This window comes from Oryctolagus cuniculus, chromosome 2 (assembly GCF_051225735.1).
Source record: "Oryctolagus cuniculus isolate XC-2025 breed Fujian yellow rabbit chromosome 2, ASM5122573v1, whole genome shotgun sequence".
In the NCBI taxonomy this organism is placed as follows: Eukaryota; Metazoa; Chordata; class Mammalia; order Lagomorpha; family Leporidae; genus Oryctolagus; species Oryctolagus cuniculus.
Window position 1 is genome coordinate 62,310,308 of NC_142868.1, and position 24,138 is coordinate 62,334,445.

General features: G+C 36.3%; 1 non-coding gene across 1 annotated transcript; it reads right to left on the reverse strand.

Moving 5' to 3' along the window:
- Positions 1–23,669: 23,669 nt before the first annotated feature.
- Positions 23,670–23,742, reverse strand: TRNAK-UUU (transfer RNA lysine (anticodon UUU)). The gene has a single exon. It is a non-coding gene; the product is annotated as a tRNA-Lys (tRNA).
- Positions 23,743–24,138: the final 396 nt, after the last annotated feature.

Below are 24,138 nucleotides of genomic sequence, written 5' to 3' on the forward strand. Positions count from 1 at the left end.
CTTCATTTTATTCATATTTTGTGTTTTTTGTTTTATTTTTGTCTTTTTTCTTTAATTTTAATTATTTCTTTTCTCCTACTAGTTTTGGGTTTGGTTTGCTGTTGTTATTCTAGATCCTTGAGATCCACTGATAGCTTATTTATTTGGTGCCTTTCTATTTTCTTGATGTAGGCATCAATTGCTATAAACTTTCCTCTTTACACTGCATTTGCTATATCCCATAAGTTTTGGTGTATTGTATTGTCATCTTCATTCATTTCCAGAAATTTTTTGATTTCTCTTTTGATTTCTTCTATGACCTGCTGTTCATTCAGCAGCATGTTGTTCAGCCTCCATGTGTTTTCATGTGTTCTAGAGATTCTTAAGTTGTTGATTTTCAGTGTCTCTCCATTGTAGTCAGAGAAGATTCATGGTATGATTTTAATTTCTTTGAATTTGCTGAGGCTTGCTTCATAACCTAGCCTGCGCTCTATCCTAGAGAAAGTTACATGCAATGGTAAGAAGAATGTGTATTCTGCATCTGTAGGCTCAAAGTTCTGTAGCTATCCGTTAGGCCCATTTGGTCTATATTGTCAATTAACTCTGTTGCTTCTTTGCTGATTTTCTTTCTGGTTGATCTGTCCATTGCTGAAAGTGGGGTGTTGATGTCCTCCATTACTATTGTATTGGAGTTGATGTCTTATTTAGATCCCTGGACTTTTTTTTTTTTAAATAGCCAGGTGCCCTGTAAATACATGCAGATATGTTTATAATAGTTAAATCTTCCTGTTGAATTGATCCCTTAATCATTACATAGTGCCCTTCTGTGTCTCTTTTAACAGTTTTTGTGTTAATGTCTATTTTGTCTGACATTAGGATGGCTACACCAGCTCTTTTTTCTCTCCATTAGCATGGAATTATCATATTAAATCCTTTCACTTTCAGTCTGCATGCATCTTTGTTGGTGAGATATGTTTCTTGTAGGCAGCAAATAAATGGGTCTTGTTTTTGAATCCATTAAGCTAGTATGTATCTTAACTGGCGAGATGAGGTCATTTACATTCTAGGTGAATATTGATAAGTAACGATTTGGCCCTGCCATTTTTCCATTAATATTCCTGCTTTGGGTTTCCTTTGTACTTTTACTGGTAGATTTTTTTGGCTTAATCTTCTTTCATAGTGACAACCATGTTTCTGTGTTTCTGTGTATCTTTTATAACCCTGGACAAGTGGTGACAAATTCTTTCAATTTCTGTTTGTTACAGATGGTCTTTATTTCACCTTCATTCATAAATGAAAGCTTTGCAGGATACAATATTCTGGGTTGACACTTTTTTTTTTCTCTTAAGACTTGGAATATATCTCACCATTCTCTCCTAGCCTATAGAGTTTCTGATGAGAAACATACTGTGAGTCTAATTGGAGATCCTTGAAAAGTAACCTGGGATTTCTGTTGTTCACATTTAGAATCTCTGTTTTGCTATGGAGAGTTTGACTACAGTGTGTTATAGAGAAGATCTTTTATGGTCATGTCTATTAGTAGTTCTATGTGTCTCCTGTACTTGGATGTCCCCTTTCTTTCTCCAAAATAGGGATGTTTTCTATAATCATTTCACTGAAAAGGCTTTCTAATCCTTCCTCTCTTTCCACGCCTTCAGGAACTCCAAAGATCTCCATGTTGGGTCATTTGATAGTATACCATAAATCTCCAACACTGTTTTTTAGTTTTCTATTTTTTTTCTTCTTTGGTCTGAATGTAAAATTTCCAGAGATTTGTCTTATAACTTGGATATTTTTTCTTCTGCCTCACAAAGTCTGTTTTTCAGGCTTTCTACCACATTTTCTATTTCATCTATTGAATTCTTCATTTGCAATATTTCATTTTGATTGCACTATAAAATTTCAATTTCATGGGAAAATTTTTATTCATGTCATGTATGGATTTCTTTAATTTGTGGATTTGCTTCTGATTACTTCTAAGTAATCCTATGATCAATTTTTTTAAATTCCTTTTCACCCTAACTTACTGACTAGTGACTGTGTGCCCCAAATGACAATTTCTCTCTACTAGTCCTCAAATGCAACCCCTTCAAGGTAATGAATTATTTTACTTTGGCAATGGATAAATGAATTATCTTAAAATAACTAAATTTGCCTGAGATCAAAGAAGGGCAGATTCTGGAATGAACTGGAGCCTGTTTTTCAGGCCATGGAGTTGTGTTCTCCCCAGGCCACATTGATACAGCAGATGGGATGATTTGATTCTGAACTTAGGTTTTCAGGCTGAGCTTCCCAGCTATAAACTCATGAATCTGATGGTGCTACTGTTTGTAAAATACATTTCCTGTAATTAGGAGACGCTTGAAAAAAGTTGAACTAAGTTGACAACTTTGATTCTTATGTATCAAGTAGAAAATTACTACATTGTTTTAATGGGAAGCTGGGCTCAGATTCAACAAATCTAAATTAGAAATAAGTATAAGCTAGGAATTAATTCATCTATAGCACATCAATTTATTTTCATACACTTGAATGTCATTTGCTGAAACTAATATTTGATATTGTGAACAAGTCTGTTGTGGGTTCAGGTGATAGACATTAATCTGCAAACAGAATATCAAAAAACAGAGGATGGCATTTGTAGAATAGATGTTGTATATATGTAGCAAAAGTTCACAATTTAAATAGTTTTTTGTTATTTTTTTTCAATCAAAGCTACACATAAGACCAAACCCAAAAGGTTGCCACCCAAAAGGGAAATAAGGAAGAGAAACTGATACTAGGAATTCACTGTGCACTGATAGGTGATGCCAGAAAGAATAGATAATTTGTGGAGCAAATTGATTTTATCGGGAGATAACTTTGTTACAAATGTGAAAATAGTTACTGAATGTCACATAAAGCAGCCACCCTTATTAGCAAAATTGTGAGATTATGTTATGATAAGCAACTTCTGAATCTCTAATTATCCCTGCAGGTAAACGGGATAAATTGTTGTCAAAGCCTTTAGTATGCAAAATATCTTTTTTTTTTACATATAATTTAATGTCTCTTGTTCTACCTCTATATATTTTCTCAACCCATTTTTTCCTATCCCATGTTTATTCTTACCATCATTTATACTTTTGCCTCTCTGTTAGCAGCCTCTCTCCTTTTCTCTGTCAGAAATGAGTATGTGTAACATGCTAGGAAGTGTTGTGACTTTATATTTTTCTGAAATCTATCTTACTAAATGTTATATGAGACATATGAATCTTTTGCTTATTTTGTTCTGCAATAATTTGTCTCAACAAACAAAAATCCCACAAATGAACTCAAGTTGAGAAGACTAAACTTTAAGGAAACAACAAGCAATAGACCCTGTCATGGGATGTCACAGAATATGAACTACTGAACAACCTCTTAGAAACCAGATGACATGGTGTGTTGATTAAACTTGCTCTCTCCATTTCTCAGGATTGGATCCATAAAGTCTCCATTTTCTTTGCTTCTCTCCATCTCCTCTTTCTTTCCAATTTTGTTGTTAGGTAAATTCTGAATCAGAGTCCTTAGAGGCCCTTTGCATACCATAGATTTGTTATAAATTCTTTGTTTCAGAAAACAAAAAGAATGTGTTACTGGTTAGCCAAATGGAAGTTACCTATGTTGTTTTAATGTGGTCAGGGTTTGCAAGGAAGTTGGAACTGGGTTTCTTGTGAAGGACATGTAATATGAAATAAATATGATTGCCATATTTCAAATTATGAATATTTTCAGTAGGTAAGAGAATTTGAGTCAGCCACCATTTAATATAAAAGCCACAGAGATTCCACTTGCTCTCTACATGCTCTTAAGTTCTAAAGGATTTCCCGTGGAGTGCAACGTACATATACACTACGCCATCTTCCTATGCCCAAATGGTAATAGAGATCCTCTTCCAGCAGTCTCACACTGTTACTTCAATAATAAACAATATTTTATGTATTTATTTAAGATTTGTATATATTTATTTGAATGAGAGAGTAAGAGAGAGACAGTGAGAGGGGAAGGAAGAGAGAGAGAAAGAGAGAGAGAGAGAGAGGTCTTCCACCCAGTAATTGATTCCCCAGAAAGCCACAACTGCTGGGACAGGCCAGGCCAAAGTCAGTAGCCAGGAACTCCATCTATTTTCCAACATGGGCACAGGGACACAAGCATCTGCTGTGGCTTTCCCAGGCATGTAAGCAGAGATCTGGATTAGAGGTGGAGCAGCCAGGACTCAAACTGCTGCTCATATGGATTGCAGGGCATTGCAGGCAGCTGCCTAACACGCTGTGCCACAGTGCCAACACCAATATTGTCTTTCAGATGTGGAGATTGTGTGTTCTTTCATCATTTTCTCAGGTTGTCACTTTTTCCATATTGTTAGATCCAGTTGTAGTACATTTTCCATCATAAAGGAATCTTTTAATGATAATCTAATATAAGAATTTAATTAGAATAGAATTACAGAATCAGTATAAATACAGACATATTGTGCCACTATACCCACTTGCAAACACTCAGTTCCAGTGATTTAAACCTAATAAACAGAAACAGTGAAGCCATGGGAGATCATAAAAGTTTGTCTCTGATTTACCTCAGTTGACTATAGTCCAGTCCAATAGATATGCTCTTTCCTTCTCCAAATTCCACAGCTTATCTTAAACAAATTCTGCCCTGCCCACTCTCTGTTTCAATATTCTCCAATACATTCTCACATTTTAAGGAATATTTAGATGGTTTTGATTAAAGTGGCTTCTTTACATTTTAAATATTTCACTTGAAACCTTTAAATGTGCTATTGATTCTTTATCCTGTGTTTATCTGGTTAATGGTGTTTCTGACATAAAATTGTATTTACAGAAGATATTCTTGATTCTAAGAACTAAATAGCATAGCCGTATATATCTCACGGTGCACTTGAATTGTATTCATCTCATGTTGTTGATTCCAGGTATGTAGCATTTCTTGAATCACACAAATAATCCTTTTAACTATAGTTCTTATAATAGGCAACATTTAAATATTATAGTCACTCTTTAAAATAATTTATTAGAACAATACCAACTGTATAAGCTGCAGGAGTACATCAATCAGTAATCCTTTTGTTCACTTTGCCTCTTTTGTTCAATCTGTCACTATTGGCTTCTTCACATCTGCTACAAAAATACTGAGTATTTTTCAACGCTAAAGGAATAAAACACAGAAAGTTTCTGTGAACTGTGTTGCTCCCAGAAAGATGTCCCTTTCACTGTCAACTTATCAAATTACATTTGCTATACTTGCTTATACTTATTCAGGTTTTATTTCTTAAAACTTCACTTTCATCAATTGCCTTTTCTCCTCCTTTGTTTTTACTATTCAAGTAGGGTGCTACTAATGACCGGTTATTCATAAAACTTTCTGTTATATATTAAATGGTTCTGGGCAGAGGGCAGTAGAAAAAGTCAAACTTGGATTGACATTCTCATTTACCACTTCCTGACTGTTCTTTGTTACTTAGTATCCTAGAATAATTTTGAGAATTAAATAGAATATCAGTTATGGGAATATTTTTATAAGCATTGGATGATTAATAATTTTTCTTTCTTTCTGGATGCTATCTTTTTCTAGGTTTTATTTATTTATTTATTTATTTGAAGGGCAGAGTGTTTGAGAGAGACTAAGGGAGAGAGCTTCTATCCACTGGGTAACTTCCCAATTGGCTGCAATCGCAGGAGTTGGGCTGATCCAAAGCCAAGAGCCAGGAGCTTCTTTGGGTCTCCCACATGGATGCAGGGGCCCAAGGACTTGGGCCATCATCTGCTGCTTTCCCAGGTACATTAGCAGGGAGCTGGATCACATTAGCAGGGAGCAGCAGGAACTCAAACCATGCTGGTGATTCAAGAGACAGCTTTACCCTCTGCAGCAAGGTGCTGGCCTTTCAGATTTCATTTTACCACTTCTTGGATGTCCCTATCGTAATCTGCTTATACATCTTTATGATGTTGCTTTCGTTGTTACTACTGTTTATAGATTTGCTTTTCTTTTCTGGACATATCTTATTTATTGGATTTTGTCTACTAGAATTAGAAAGAGCCTCTAAGTATGTGTTCAACTATAAAATGCGTCCAAAACCCATCTCTTACTCTGATTTATTGTCTAGATTTAGAAAGTTATAAAATCCCCCAAGTTAATAGATTTTGCTACTATAACATGGAAGAAATGCTAACTTTGTTGAATTCATATAAAAATTAAAGATATTAGTTGTAAAATAATAAACAAAGTGTATGCTCTGTAAGAGACTATCATTTGCAGCTTTTGGTACAGTTCTTCATTTTAGTCTCTTTAGCTGGTGAATTTCTGGTGTAGTGAATGTCTTGCCTTGTCTTAATCTGTCATAGGAGAAAGGAAAGTTACAAAAATAATTCAAGATTTAGGACTATATTAATCATGCAGGCAGTTTTTAAAAAACAATGATGATGCTTAAGGATTTATAGGAATACGAATTTAAGCAGTGTTATCCTATTGTAGAGGCGAGGGTCACAATTACAACTGATGTAAGTGTTCTTTTTGAGGAAAGATTTGTTCAGTAATACATTTAAAATGCAAATGTAACCCATGCTAATTAATATATAAACTTCCATTGCACTTAGTGTGGAAGGACTGCTACAAGAGGACTATCTTTTTCTGCACAATTCTCATGATAAAAAAATGAAGTTACCTAATTTCAGACGGAACTAAAAGGTGAATTTCATGCACACAAAGTAATAGAATAACTCACTGAATCAAAAGTCCAGAAATGTTTTTCTTTTGTATGAGTGGGGAAAATCATTCGTTCATGGAAATCCCCAGGAAGGCACAAAAGAATGTGCTTCAAAGGAATTCCAGTGCACACATCGGGTAGACTTGCAAAAGCTACTCATGGAAACATTTTGTCTTTTTAATTATGTTATCTTTTATGTTTTCATAAATTGAATGGTCATGAATATGAAATTTAAGTGTATAAAAATAGCAGCATCTAGGATGATCAGTTCTTTCCTTTTTTAGAAAAGTTTGGGCCATCATTTTGTGAAGACAAGGCTATAGAAGGCAGTGTCCTATATAATAACATGCTATATCAGAAAATTCTAATGGAAATGACTGTAGTAATTCCTGGTTATTGATAGTTATTAATACTTAAGGAGATAAAGGATTACTACTGAAAAGTACTGTATCAGATTCTCTTAAACAACAAATTGTAAGTCCTTTCATTGTGAAAAGAGTCATGTGGGACCATATGGCTCATAGAGCTTACTTTCACTTTTTAATTTGTCTTCATCTTTGTATTTCTATAGTAAGAATGGACAGTGGTGAAACTGGAGCCCAAAAAATGTGGCAAAGGTGCTTCTATTTTCTTTTTTGCAGTTATTTTGCAGACAGCAAAATGAGGTATTGTTGAGATAGTAAAAGAGCCTACAGTTGTGGAAAAAGAATTTTAAAGACTGGGACAAAATATTGTACATATTAATAAGTACTAAATGAGTTAAATTGCATCATATATACAGAGGTGTGTGTATGTGTGTGTGAGGGTGTGTGTGTATGCATGTGTGTGTCTGACATAGCATTCTTTTTTAGACATAAACCGAAAACAGTCTTTCCTTTGAGAGGCAGCAATGTGTTATTCCCAATAACCGATAATGTAGAAAGCCACATTTACTAAAATGTTTCTTTAGACAGAAAACTTACTTAAGTTGCCAATAAAGTACTTATCCAAAACAGTGAGAAACATCCTGAAATTTTTTTCCCTCTCATGAAAGCCCTGCATGGCACATTTATCTGTGATCTTCAATTCACTATGCCATTCTGCAGCATAACCCATCTGCCAATATGATCATTGTGATTTAGTCTGTAACCGAATTTATCGACAGAATGATACTTCCTGTGTATCCTCCTGGGCATGAAGGCAAAGCAAGCCATCACAGAAACTTGTTTCATCAACAGCCCCTTCAACTGCCTCTCAAGCCTGCACACACTCCCCTTCCTTTTCACTGCAAAACAAATACACACACACACACACACACAGGAAGGCCTAGCAGGCTTTTGGTTCTGTTGACTATTACTGTAATAATTTATTTTCAAATGGATGCTAATCTGATAGAAGTAGTCAAATTTTCCCGGAGCTCAGGCAGAAACAAACTTCTTCATGGCAAGTGTACTGATTCCATCCAGTATTATTGTGATGGGGAAGACAAATTATCCAATTACTAAACACACTGCTCTAGGCCATACAAAATAACATCCTGATTAATCTAACTACATAGGAAAGATACCTCTGTTTAGAACAAGTCCACTAAAACAAACAATATTGAATTACGAATGAAGATGAGTCATATTTGTTTGCCAGTACCTGTGGATATTTCAATCCTGAATAGAGAGCTTACCTAAGGTGAGAAATATTTTTATAAATCATCTTAAAATATTATATACTTAAAATTATATTCAGTACTTACAAAACAAGTGTATTCATAAGGGTCACTCATGAGATAAAATACTGAATATTTTTGTTCTAGCCAGTTTCCACTAATTAAAAATAAATTTTTTCTCCTATTCACCATATACAAGGAGCCTTCAAAAAGTTCATGGAAATGTGTATTCACTTCAAAACTTTTTACATCAAAATAAACTTCTCTTTATTCTTTTTTCCACAAACTCTTTGAAGTTTATTGTATTTAAAAATGAAATGTTGTGGTCAGCGTTGAACCTAGCAGTTAAGACACCCTTTAAGATAACAGCACCTCATTTTAGAGTACTTCAGTTCCATTCTCAACTCCAACTCCTGCCTCCAGCTTGTTGCTAATGCAGACTTTGGAAAGCATTAATGAAGGCTCAGGTATTAGGATTTCTGCCACCCTTGTGGGCAACATAGATTGCATTCCCGGCTCCTGACTTTGGCCTTAGCACAGTCCTGTTCACTGTGGACGTACAGAAAATAAAGGAGCAGACTGGACCCCTTTCATTCTCCCTCTGTCTTCTTCTGTCTCCCTCTTTCTCTCTCCCATGAATAAATTTTGAAAACATGAAATGTTTTATATAAATGCATATATATGTAAATATGTTATAGATATTTGTACAGGCATGTGCTAAAATAAGTGGTCATTACAAACTATTGCTTATCATGAAAGTCAAATGATTTAGTTATTTCATCACAAGGAATTTAAAAAGCTATTAAAATTTTGATGAGGGGATAAACATTTAAATGATATCAGAATATTTTACCTTAAAATTGATCTGAGAAATTTTTGACTCCATTAGAAATAAGGATAGTAAAAACATCTAAAAATAAAGTACATTGGGATCTGTAAGTTTATCAAACACGTTAATTCATGATGGTGATCTAACCCTAGTCTTTTAATGTCATATTCTATAATCTTTGCTTCTTAAGCTTGGTTACATCACATATTTCCGTGACTTTAAATGACAATCTTGACTATTTGATGCTTTACAATTATGAACTTAAATTGGTTACATAATTTATATTTCCTTGATTTTGACTTCATTACCCATTTTCTGTGACTTTATACTTTGATTTCAGTCCAATTTCCAATCTGCTTTTTTGCTTGACTGTTAAATTTAGAGATGCTTAACACAGATATGCAACAGAATGAGCTTTGATCTACTTACCGGGTAACTAAACAAAGTCATTTATAAAACAATCTTAACTATCCAAAGATGACAAAGGACATGCATGTCTAAGAATTACATCAGAAAGGCACCCAAAAGATAAATGAAAAAATACCAGCTGAAACAGAGAAAGGTGAACAAGGAATCCTGCACCCAGGGAGGAGGTCAACATTGGACTAGTGTGTAGCATTCAGAGGGGATGGGTGCAGCCATCGAGAGAAGGGCACAATTGTGCAGCCAGAAACCAGTGTCAGTCAACGCAGACCTCCACAGGATTGTTGATGTCAAAATAAAGTCACCTCAATTGCAGGACCAAAGTGGATATTTTGGGGAGAAGGGGAAAAGTAAAGCTTAGTAACTGATGAATCTTCTAAGTGTCTGTCAAATTACCTATTTTATGTAATTCAGTTTTAGAAACGAAACTCTCCTAATCTTCTTTAAAATATTAGCTATTCCACGTTCTCCTGCTATGACATTGATGAGTTATTAAACTTACCAAACCCCAATTTCCTTAAATGTATAAAGGAAAGAAAATAGATAACTGCCTCACAAGTTTGATGGTAAAATCTGATTATTTAGCTCCTGGGAAATCACATAGCAGTAGCCAGGATAGAGCATGCTTAAAAGTAAGTTCTTAAACAGCAAGGCTATTCAGGTGTCCTAATTAATATCTTATAATGCTAAAATACTATGTTCCTTTCTGTTAGAAAATAATGTTCTCATTTGTTTCGTTCAGGGACATTTGGTTACAAGGAACAGAAATGTACTTAAGTCAGGTAGATAAAACAATAAAATGGACTTTTGTCTCTGCCACCTCACCCACATTGCACCTGCATCATGAAAATTACTTCTTTTAAAAATACTTTTAAATTAAAAAATATTTATTTATTTGAAAAGCATAGTTATAGAGAGAAACAGAGAGACAGAGATAAGGGAAGGAGAGAGAGAGAAGAGAGTTTCCATCTGTTGGTTCACTCTCCAAATGACTGTAACAGTGTGGGTTGTTCCAGGCCAAAGCCAGGAGCCTGGAACTCCATACACATCTCCCGGGTGGGTGGGTGGCAGGGACCCACATACTTGGGCCATCTTCCTATGCCTTCTCAGAAGAATTTCCAGGGAGCTGGATCAGAGGCAGAGCAGCTAGGACTTGAGCCAGCATTCATATGGGGTACTGAGCCACAACACTGGCCCCCAAAATTACAATTTTGTGGCTCTAATAGTTGAAGGAGGATTTTAGTGAGACCATAGAAGTTAATACAGTGATAGATTTCAGACAGCAAATTTTTGGAGATTTTAAAAAGGAATTAATACTGACAATGTAAAGGATCCTATTATCTGTGTTGATAGACTGTTACAGTGCTAACACTCAAGACCCCATGCTCTTGCACAGTTCCTAACATATTAACTCTGGGCGTGGTTATATAATTTGTGTTGACCAATAACCAGCATAATTTCAACACAGGCTTGATAAGCATTGCACATCGGGGCTTGCCCTCTTGGAATATTCCCTCATTAGATGCATAGCATGCAATGGAAAAATCTAGGTTCTCCTTCTGAAGAGAATAATTGGAGAGGTCCTGGAGGATCAAATTCCCTGATGGAGAACTGATCCAGACTCCCAGCTGAATGTCACTGCACGAATGACCCAGCCAGCTGGTATCCTGATATGGAACAGAAATACCACCCAGTTCACCCACAACACAATTGGAGGGCTGAAATTGATTTTAGGAAGGCAAACTCAATGTTCTCTGCATAGCCTTAGTAATAAGATGAAAGTTCCACTTTACAACACTTGCAGAGTTGGATGAGGTAGAAGACTTGAGGAGAAATGACAAACGGCTACTGGTTTAAGCCACTGAGGTTTGGAATGGTTTCACATTAGAAGACAGGCTTAAACTGAAATCTTATCTTTTAGATAATTTGGTGGGTTATCGTGGTCAGCACCTCTTTTATCCTTTTCCTGTCCTGCAAATTCATTCTTCCTCACCATGACAACTTGCATAGGAAACTGATAAATAATTGGAACTCAAAGGGGAAAGGAGAAGGGACTAAATTCAACTACATCATGCAGATGAGGAAAACAAGAGAATGCCCAAGGGACACATTTCCTGTAAAACTGAAGTGCAGGGCACATTATATCACTTAGCCTACTTTGAGGAGTAATACGAAACTTATCTGAAAGTGTGATAGACAATAAAGGATATTAATTGCCTCACATAACCAACATTGTCTGAGCAGGGGATGTTAAATTAAACTTCTTCCTTTGTTTCGTTTCAGCATTTTTATTTCTGTGTCTTTCCAAGTGTGGCTGAATTTTCAGATGTCTTTCTCCTTGGTCAAAAATTATGCTAGCAGCATAGATCTTCCTTGACATGAAGAGAGAGAGGAAAAGACAACCACTTCCACAACATTGGAATTGGCCTATCCCTAAATTAATCATTGAGGCAAGCCGAAAGGCATGCATTCAATGTGCACACTCAGTGACACTGATCTGTTACAGATGCATTACCAACTTATTGCTGAGAGGAGGGCAATATCATTATCCTTATTGGATGAAAGTCACTAATTATTAGAAAGTAGCAAGGCTTATCAGATTTTGACCAGAAGTGCAGAGGTCCACAGAACATCCATTCTCCCTTTTCTGCACAACCAAATTAACATATTAACGTCTGTTCTTATAGCTATTTATCCTGGCAATGACTGATGCATTGATTGGTATGCTTTCAGCCTTAAGAAACAAAAATGTCTAATCCAAATGAATTTAGACAATGAAGAACATTTATTGACTTTTGAAACTGAAAATTTCAGAGCTGGAGTGGACTATGCTCACTGTTCAATTTGGGCTCACCTTCCTTTTGTATTTGGTTTTCTTAACTTGTGTCTTCTCTGAGTAAGACTGCTCCCTTTATAGCTGAAGGACAGCAAATGCAAAACATGACAGTGGATTGCTAATGAACATGGTCCTCGCCTCAGACTGTCTGAGCTCACAATTCATCTCAACCATTATGACCTTGAGCGTTTACTCAACCTCTGTGTCCTTCATTCATATGGATTATCTAAATAAGCTCAGAATCTGTCTCATTGAATTACTGTGAGAACTGCATAAGTTAATTCACACAATAAGCTTAGAAGATTTGGTACTTAGCACATAGTAAGTACATTATAAATGTTAGCCATTGTTGTTAGGTTTCCTGATTCTTCTCCAGGAAAAGAGAGAGAGAGAGACATCTCATAACCGTCAAATACAGATCATAAAATTCACATGTCCTAGATCATCCCCAAGTCAACCAAGATGACAAGGATAAGGAGATCAGTCTTATCAGCTTATACCACTCAAAGCTCATCTTTTCAAATCACATCTGGAATTAATTGGTATGGGAACTTAAAATGTATCTCAGATAGACATCCTCAAGGTCCACCACAAGACCTGTGTAACGAGATGAGGGTTCCACTTCACAGCAGTTGTAAACTTGACAGAGGCAGATGACTCAAGCAGAGCTGAAAAACAGCTTCTAAGTCTTCACCACCTGGGCACTGTTCGGAATGGAATTTTGACTTCAAACAACAAATAAGAATGAGAAGACAACCTGTCCATGCTGTCAAGGTTTTCTACACATTTAAAAATGAGACTTTTTGTTTATAGATTATGTAACTGTTCACCTCCATGATAGTGGGTATTGTTCTATGGTTACTTGTGGGGGGAAGCCATCAGGATCACTGAATTCTAATCCTGTGTGAAATAAAGCATCAATTAAACTGAGCAAACAGCATTTAACAGGGTATCTTACTGCTGATGTCGTACTTCCAAAGAGCGAAAGTGGCCTTGAGTGATAATGGTGTTCAGAAAACCTCTCAAGGCGTGAAGGACTGGGCACACTGTGATATCAGTGCTCCGCTGAGGGATGTGTCTAATTCTTGAGAATGAGACTTTCAATTGAAGCGCAGAAAATGCCAGACTATTTCAGTTTCTTATTAGGTCCAGTCATTCATAGGGTCTCTGAGATTAGATGAGCAGAAAGGGAAATGAAAAATACTGACTATTGTAATATATAATAGGCAATCTCAGAATTTTTAAGGAAAGAGAAAATATAAAATTAGGACACGGAGGTTTAGAATTATAAAGCCAGATGCTTGGTCTTTGCCTATGGATGTCAGAGCAGAGTCACTGGCAAGTTCTATGTCAGTGTAAATAGAAACGTATGGTAGTGCTAATGAGTAAACATACCTGTGAGGTCATTTTTGGCACTATCCTTTTTGGTTCTTAAATTGAAGTGGTGCTGGTTTCATATCTCAGTGATCGGTATTGGAAACAATGCTGGTATTGAGAAAGCATTTATACTACTACACGTATATTAGGAATTCATTTCACTTCTTTCTAGGGTGTCTTTTTTTATTATTTTAAAGGTCTTCAATGGCATGCTCTGAAGATATTTTACAAAAGTTTGAACTGAACTAATGTGAATGTACATATGGACATAAAGCCCCAAATGACAGTCACATCAAACAGTTTTAGGCATCCATCATTTCTATTATGTTGTCTCCACAATGGCCAGTGAAAAATATAAATTTCCCAACACACCTCTTTTCATTAGAATCAAAACAGAACTAACAGTAGAAATTATTATTACAATAGTAATAATAAATCTTCAAAAAACTGAACACTATGTTGGTCTCTTAGAAACTGATGGTAAAATTAGGCCATCAGAGTCTCTGGGAAATCTCATAATAATTAATTAATTCCAACTGTTATTAGAATGTAGTTAAATGATAAGAAATCTCCTTTTGTGGAACATGAATTACCTTCTCCTGGGACACCATGGGCAAATCTGCGAAATAGTCTTTTGGTTCGTTTTCTAGCAATATATGACTGTCAACACTGAAAATATTTAAAGTTGCATTATATTACCACTAAGAAATAAAAATATTGGGTCAGCACTTTGATGTAGTGGGTTAACCCACCTCCTGTCGCATTGGGGGTCCCATATGGGTGAGTTTGAGTCCCAGCTGGCTGCTCCACTTCCAGTCCAGCTCCCTGTTAATGCACTTGCAAAAACAGTGGAAGATGGCCCGAGTGCTTGGGGCCTGCACCAGTGTGGGAGACCCAGAAGAAGCTCCTGGCTTCTGGCTTTGATATGGCCCAGCTCTGGTCATTGCATATGTTTGTGGACTGAACCAGTGGATGGAAGATCTCTGTCTCTGTCTCTTCCTCTCTCTATAATTCTGCCTTTCAAATAAAATAAATACATCTTTTAAAAAATATTGTGGGAAGTCATATGAAAATTCAAACTAGAAGATATTCTAAAAAATCAAAACTTACAGAATTTTTTAAAAAATTATTTTAAAGATTTTATTTATTTTATTTGAGAGGCAGAGTTACAGACAGTGAGAGGGAGAGACAGAGAGAAAGGTCTTCCATCCGTTGGTTCACTCCCCAAATGGCTGCAATTGCTGGAGTTTCACCAATCCGAAGTCAGGAGCCAGGAGCAGGGTGCAGGGGCGCAAGGACTTGGGCCATCCTCTACTGCTTTCCCAGGCCATAGAAGAGAGATGGATCGGAAGAGGAGCAGCCAGGACTAGAACTGGTGCCCATATGGGATGCCAGCGCCACAAGTGGAGGATTAACCCACTGCGCCACCATGCTGGCCTCCTTTTTTTTAATTTTTAAAAATGTTCATTTACTTGAAAGGTAGAGTAACAGAGAGAGATGCAGAAAGAGAGAGAGAGACAGAGACAGAGACAGAGAGAGGGAGAGAGACAGAGAGAAAGAGAATCTTACATCTACTTGTTCACTTCACAAATGAATGCAATAGCCACGGCTGGGCTGCCAGAAGCCAGGAGCTGGGAACTCTATTTTGTTTTCCCCCATGGATGGTGAAGGTCCAAGTGCTTCAGACATCTTCTGCTGCTTTCACAGGCACATCAGTAGGAAGCTGGATCAGAAGGAATAGCCGGGATTTGAACAGGCATTCAGATATGAGCTCTCAGTGTCACAAAAGGGGGCTTAACACACTGTGCCACAAGGTCTGCTCCAGTTTTTAAATGTGTATTTTCTTTCGATCAGCAGTACTTTGAAACTGCATATTTGTACACACAGACACACACACACTTTTATTTATTCTTTTAAAAGAAGATTCAAGACATATTCATTCTTTGTATGGTTCATAAAGAAGCTAAATGCTCTACAAGGCTGCAAACCCAAACCATCATTCTTCAAATGTAGCCTTCATATACACATTCATCTGTTGCTGACAAATTCGTTGTCTTTTTTTTTTTTTTTTTTTTTTTTAAAGCTTAATCTCCCATCTTCAATGTCCCTCTTAAATAGAAACATACATTTACTCCTGTGCCGGCTCTTCATGCCTGGCAGCCTTGGGAAACTTTTTTTTTTTTTTTAGATTGTTTTCCTTTGTTTTGGTTCTCCCAAGTGTACATTGAGAAAAGTACACTTATGTTTCCTTGATCCTGTTGCACACAAGGGGGCTTCAAAAAGCAGCAACACTGCCATTGTCTCTAGCCCAGTCTTTTCTACTAAGTCAGTGGGAAAATCTAATTAAAAAAGATCATGGGAATTTTTTTTCATCAAGTTTTTGAAGTGTCTTTTGAAGTATCCTGTTTGTATATAAAGTTGAAATTTTGTGTGTAAAATACACATCTTAATACAGAAATCCTAGTAAAGTTGTGGAGTAGTCTTTTGAGTAACCACTAATAAGTAATTTAACTTCATTTTAGTTTTTCACAAGAATAATTGAGTGTAAGAAAGAGGGAAACTACATTTTTTACCTTTGGCAGTTTTCTGTTCCCAACAGTGTTTGTTCCCCTTGCACCACAGCTGGGCCACTTCCAATCCTTGGTGCTAGCAGAAATATCAAACTGCACAGGTCCTAGGTGCTGTATTTGAACCTCTCCCCCAGTCTTACCTCATCACTGTGATGAAAGCAAACCCAGGCCACCTGCCTCACTATCATTTTGCTCTTTGAACTGGTGTGAGCCTTCCCGATGCACCTGGGAAGTTCCATCATATCTGAATAGTAAAGTTCCTTTCCTTCCTCCTTGGTGCGCACATCGTGTCATTGGTCACCCCTTCTGAATGCACATGGATGGTTGTGAGTTGTTCTCATCCTCCATACAACCAGCAAAAGACATCACAGTACTCTGCAATCTTTAGTATATGCCTGTGTGCATGATATATGTAACAATTACAGGTGAGAGAGAGTGCATGTGTACATTTCTGACAAGGCATGCACAGTTGATTCTGCCTCAGTGTCCACTGTCTCCTATACTAGGACAGGTGACATCCTCTGTTTTGGCAGCTCTTACTATAATTGTTAAAAAACATAAATATAAAGTGATGAACTGAGACATAGCTCACAGAAAATTATTTGAGCTTAAATCAATGAACTAATATCCTATTTCCATGAAAAATATTAAATGAATTTTATAGAAAATCATGTGCTGTTAATTTATAGAAATTAAACTATCAAAAGTAAAGAATATCCAAAATTAATTGGAATAAGTAATGTAGTATTTTCTTTCAACATATATTAGGTACTTATTATACATGTTTATTAAAATATGAAAATATTCTTAAAAAGGAAGTCATTCTACAACAGTCTATCTATAGTGCTGATAATATTTTTTTGGTTTAATAAAATACTTAGATCTAATTTAAAAAATGGATGATTAGTATGACAATGCATATTTGTTTAAAGGATAATGTCTGAAATATTCAAATATGAAATTTTCCCAATAAATTATTTCTTAATCTAAATGATTTTTTAGAAAAAAATTCTGCCTTAAAATTGTATTCAAAGATATCTGATAACTTTCATTAGGCAAGATTTGTCTTCATTCTGTCCTAAGTTGAAATGAGATTTAGAAAAAAGTCTAAGTGAACATTTTTTCCAGAATTCTTGTAGCATCCACTGAAATACATTGCTATACTCTAGTCCTCTTTATTTAAATTGTGCATATTCTAAAATATATTCTTGATAACTTACCATGCAGCAGACAGTATGTACTTTATATGTAGTTACTCTTTTGTTTCTTATAAGAACCAAATGAGATAGATCCCCATGTCATTCCCTTGAGGACATGCATCCCAAAGATGTTAAACATGCATAATTTAAGTTCAGGAACTTTTGCTGCAAATAATGCATCCTCATTCATTTTATGTTTTATATATTTATATATATGTTATATATGTTTATGGTATATAAACATAAAATATTTAACTTTTGCATACATTAAAAAACTTTGGACTTCATTAGTTCTTGGTAAAACTGACGATAAATGTTTCCTTACTTCATAGCTTTACTTAAGCAATAGTTATTACTCACATAAAAGGAAGCATTTTTATCTTTGCAGATTTTTACTGCTTTGGAATTCCAATAGCAGAGAAAGTTAACAGTAGATATTTACTAGGTTATTTATAGTTCCTGGGGAAAAATAACTGATATTTACAGTGAGGACCCGATTGCCTTGTGTAATGAGCACCAAAAGGTAGGAAAGAGCAACCCAGGACACTGTCTCAGGATCCAGGGAGTTTCCCTCACCAAATAGAACTGTTTCCCCAGCGTATCCAACTGCTCAAAAAGAACATGCACTGCTTACTTAGCCTTACGTGGATGCCTTCTCTTAACCCGTGTGCTGGTTGGCAGAGGAGGGATAAGACAGTTTGCCAAAAAGAAAGCTGAAACAAAACTCTGTTGGATTCACAAGTTCATGAATTGCAAAGGCCTCGTTCTATGTGCATATAAATAAATACCTGGGGCTCCATTTAACCTGATATCAGTTTGTAAATTTTAGGAGGTAAGAAAGTTTAAATAAATGCTTACCAGATTATTTAAAAGTGATCTTGATGGTTCCTGGTTGGCTGATCTATTTAAATGTGTAGGTTTGTTTGAAAATGTTGTGTAGCCAAAATTGGAAAATGTTACAATTTAGTTTTTTCTTTAACTTAGTTCATATTTCTAGTTAGGTAGTATGTATGGATATTAGTAAATCAGATTCCTGAAACACACTTAACACTTTCTTCCTCTGCTTCCTTGGCCTCTGAACTGTGTGTCTGCATTTCCACATTTTCAACACCAGATGATACAAGTTTCAGATTAACTTCATCCAAAATAGGCAGTAACTCTTCGAATCCTTGAAGGGTCCTTTTACATTGTTTATGTATCTGCAGTATTATGAAGCAATTCACAGCTCCATCTAACTATAAGATAAAAATTCTATTTCTTTTAAAATTTAAAACAGGAACAGAAAATAGAACATGTAGTTATGTTTTAGTTGAAGCGTAATTTTGTTTTCTCTAAATGTTCATTTATTTGTTTTCATCTACACAGAGAAATTTTATCTAAACAGAGAGACAGAGAAAAAGAGAGAGAGCGAGTGAGTGAGCGAGCTATATTCTATCTACTGATTCACTCTCCAAATGCTTGCAACTTCCAGGGGTGGACCAGGCCAAAGCCAGGAGCCCACAACTCAATCCAGGTCTCCCACATGGATTGCATGGGCCAAAGCATCTGAGTCATTATCTTCTACCTCACAGGATACATTAACAGAAAACTGAATGAGAATTAGAATAGCCAGGACACAAGCCAGCATTGCTATATGAGCTGCAGGCATCCCAAGCTGCAACTTAACCCACTGCACCACAACATTCAAAAACTTATTGAGAGAGAAGAGAGATCTTCCATCTGGTGGTTCACTTTCCAACTGGCCACAACAGTGTGGGCTATATCAGGCTTAAGACAGGAGACTGGAACTCCATCTGGGTCTCCCACTTGGATACCAGAGCCCTGAGACTTGGGCCATCTTCTGCTGCTTTCCCAGGTGCATCAGCAGAGAGCTGGGTTGGAAGCAGTGCAATTAGGACTAGAACCAGTGTTCCAATATGGGATGCTGGCTTCACAGTGGCAGCTTAGCCTGCTGCACTATAATGTTGGCCACATAATTCAATTTTTTTTGTTTCCTCCACTGTATTTCTTTGACTTTGACAAAAGATATTTAATCTGTGTATTAGAGTATTTTAAAAAAATATATTATTTAAATTAAAATAATATTTTTCAAGAGTCACAATATTTTTCTAATTAATCCTTAAAACGGGATTGAACAGGCCAGTGCCACGGTTCACTAGGCTAATCCTCCGCCTGCGGTGCTGGCACCCCGGGTTCTAGTCCCATTTGGGGCGCCGGAATCTACCCAGTTGCTCCTCTTCCAGTCCAGCTCTGTGCTGTGGCCCGGGAAGGCAGTGGAGGATGGCCCAAGTGCTTGGGCCCTGCACCCGCATGGGAGACCAGGAGGAAGCACCTGGCATCTGGCTCCTGGCTTCGGATCAGCGCAGCGCGCTGGCCATAGCAGCCATTTGGGGGGTGAACCAAAGGAAGGAAGACCTTTCTCTTTGCCTCTCTAACTCTGCCTGTCAAAAAACAAACAAACAAACAAACAAAAAAACAGATTGAACATATGCTATTTAAAAAAGCAAAAATCAGGTGACAGTGTTGTGGCTCACCATGTTAAGCCACTGCTTGTGATGCTGGCATCCCAAACCAGAATGCCGGTTCCATCCGATTCTGATCCAACTCCCTATAATGTGCCTGGGCAGGCAGGAGATGATGGCCCAAATTCCTGGGCCCCTGCCACTCATGTGGAAGGCAAGATTAGATTTCCTGGCTCCTGGCTTCAGCCTGGCTCAGACCTGGCTTTGGTTGTCACCTGGGGATTAAACCAGCAGATGTAAGCTCTGCTTCTCTTTTGTCTCACCCTCTATAAGGCTTTAAAAATGAATAAATTTAAATTAAAAACAAAAGAATAGTAAAATAAACCTTAGATAAAGATGTATGTGAAGAAATTATCTAATACATGTGATGACTTGTTTCACTGAGGAGTAATGAGGTGTTATGCTTTATCCCATGACACATAATTCTATATAATTTTACAAGTTGTGTTTTTTTAAATGAAGACCTTTATACAATATCATCAAATGCTCACGGTATAATATGATTTGAAGAGTGAAAATACTAAAGCATCCTATAGGACAGATAAAATCTATTAGCACAGGTAACTGGTTGTGGGTTCAAAAGCTATGAAAGCAGCATATAGTAATATGACAGTATGATAATAAAAACTAAAAGTTGATAGCAGAAACCCTTACAACTAATTATGTGAGCAAACAATTTCATTTGCTTATTTTCTTCTATTGTAAGATTCTTTAAAAGTAGAATTTACCCATTGGTATTGTAATGAATTGTCAGGTATTAATGGATATGTTATTGTTTCTCTACCTGACTAATTTCCTCTACTCCACCTTTGCTTTAGTGAAAATCTCTCTCCATTTGTACCACTAAGTAAGAGTTGTCTCTGGGACAAAGGTGACACATCCTTTGTTCATAAATTGCAGGCTGTTGTCCAGGTGCAGACATAGATCGAAGAGATGCTGCCTAAATTTTAGAGAAGCAAACCTGTTTCTTTGATTTTCGGTAGAGTACACTCAAGGGTAGTGAGTGTTGTACTGGAGCCCACAACAGAGAGTGATAGGTTGAAAATGTTTGCATAAGTATAGTCCAAGAGGGCCTTTAGAAGCCTTTCATTATCTTAATACATTTCCATGAAGCAGCATCTAAGTTTTTCATGTGTCATCAAGTTGGCTGGCAGGTATAGATGTATATTAAGGTTAGGTCAAGGACAGGGCATGTAGACATGTGGAAGGTTCATTAGGTTCTCACGTTGGGTATGAATGTACCTGAAACCCCGCAGTATAATATACCTAACAGTAGATACCATTGTTAATTGTTAGTATTGTCTAGAGACCAGATGGACATCATTAGCCATCTTAGGGCTCTGTATCTGTAAATACACCTAAGTTCTTACAGGCAATGGTCACTTCAGGGTAGAAGAGAAAGAGTAGATATCCTTTAATTGATTGAACTTTAATTTGAATTTATTTAGGTTATTTAGACTTGATTATGCTCATTCTAATAAAGAAAAATGAATATCAAAGTAGAAATTATGCAGAATTATTGAAACAAACTTTTAATATTTATTTATGTACTCAGTCATATTAATTTACTAAAAAAGTTGTGTCCTTGCTTTATGTTAGGAATTCTGCTGAAAATATTAAGATAAGATGCATCTTTGTTCTTATTTTATAACGGTGGATGGAAAATCAAATGGTTAAACATAAACACATAAGAAGTCTGAAAAGTCATATAATCCCACTTAAGGCTTAATAAAGATCTTGTAGAGTACATCAGCCAAGTATTAAAGTAAACAAGGTAACTATTTAAGTGAAAGGGAAATGAATGAATGGCTCAGAGTGCAGTACATGAGTAAAAACAGAGCTTAGGAATGGAATGCAAGATGAACAAAATGAAATACATTGCTCATTGGAGGAGCATCAGTAAGAATTATAAAAGATGGAGCTGGATATGGGTAAGAGCCAGATGATGAAAAGCTTCATAGGTCATGTAAAGAGCTTGGATTCAATGAACATGTCATAAAATAATGAAGCAATAAAGAAGAACTAGAATATAATATGTCCCTAATTTAGAAGGTGTACTGGCAGATTGTAGCTGTTAAATGGGTTTGTGGGCTTATAAAGAGAAAGCAGAGTTGTTGGGAAAGGTGATGTTTTGTGGATTATATATGTGTCAAGTTTTAGATGCTCTCATTTTTTCAAGTGAAATATCCAATGTGCAGTTAGATAACAATGTAAAGCTTGAGAAAAAATAATGATGGGTATTATTATTTGTTAGTTCTCAACAAGTAGGTCAAGTTCGATCCATGCAAGTATATAAGGCTATTTAGACAGAGGAGGGGTAGAAACAGAGGCATTTGCATATAACTCTGAGTAGCATTAACATGCAGGGGGTAGATTAAAGAAGAAGCAATCACAAAATAAAGAGATTAAAAAAACTTGTCAAAGTAGTCATGTAAGTTCAGTGTTTTGTAAAACAAATAACTAACTCAAGAAGAGTGAAAATTTAATACTGTCAAGTAAAATAGAAAGTCCAATAAGATACATACCTCAAAACACTAATTGAGTTGAGAAATTCCTTTGGAGGTTAGGTCATTTTTACCACAAGAGGAGAGAAGGCAGAATTCAAATTCCAGTTGGTTGAGTTTTGAGTTGAGATGAAAATTTTAATGTTAGTAATTATCTTAATACATAAACCAATTTCTACTCATTCCATTATAAATTGAAGCTCTCTGCATATGTAATATACAACAATCTTTTTTAAAATGTAGATCTCATAACCACTCCAAACAGCAAGAAAACCCAATTTGAGAATCAGTTCATTAAAAAAGATCACACATTTTATATGACCATTGGATCTGATACTTCTAAATAAAGGTGCGAGAGAAAACACTGGAATTGCATTGTTCCTTTTTCTGTTTCTGCAGCTGAATACCACAACTGTGTAATTTACAGGGAATAGAGGTTTATTTTAGCTCTGGGTTCTGGAGGATGAAAATTTCAATGTCAAGGTCAAGCATCTGAGGAGGACTTTCTTGCTGCCTGATAACATGGCAGAGGGCATCACATGGTGGGCCACGGCAAGGGTGCCAGTTCAGGTCTTTCTTCCTCTTCTTAAAAGGCCATTAATGCCAGCATGGGAGCCTGATCTTTGTTACCTCATCTAATTCTAAGCATCTCTCTAAAATACTTCCTCCAACTCCTGAATGGCTTTGGGGACTAAGTTTCCAATGCATAATCTTTTGGAGGACACATTTGAGCTGTAGTAGTAATGTAGACTACTTTTATTTTAGAGGCTTGCATGAGAAAAGGAGACAGTAATTAGTAGCCAGATGGATCCATAAGATTAATGAAGGATTTTAGAAAATATTTACAAATAAATGCCTGGAGAAACATTTGTTAATAAAAATAATAATGTCTAATTAGCAATAGCATCACCTACATGACTTCCACACTGATGAACATAATATATTTGTAGGATACACAAACAACTCACAATATCACTGTATGATAGATTTTTTTTTTATTCCGACTTAGTTTATAAGAAAGCTGAAGCTCACATCCTTTGGGTTATCTCCTGAATAGGGACTTGAACCCTAAACCCTCAGATTAAAAGTCTGATGATCTACCAACTGAGCTATCCAGGCATTATCTCAACATGACATTCAGGTCAGTCAGGTAGTAGAGTGAAATGTAAACCCATTACTACCTCCTTCAGTTTTAAATTAATGCCATCTGCCATATAATATGCAAAAATATTGTTTTTGTAAAATAATTATATATATATTTATTTATTCATTAACTCATTTGAAAGACAGCAACAAAGAGATGGAGAAACAGAGAAAGGGAGAGAGAGAGAGGATCTTCCATCCTGTAGGAACTGGACTGGGTCTGGGCCAAGCTGAAGCCATAGCTGGGAGCTTCATCCTGTTCTCCCACACATGGCAGGATCCTGAGCACTTGGATCATCTTCCACTGCCCTCTTTGGTACATTACCAGGAAACTAGATGGGAGGTGGAGCAGCCAGGACTGGAGCAATTGCT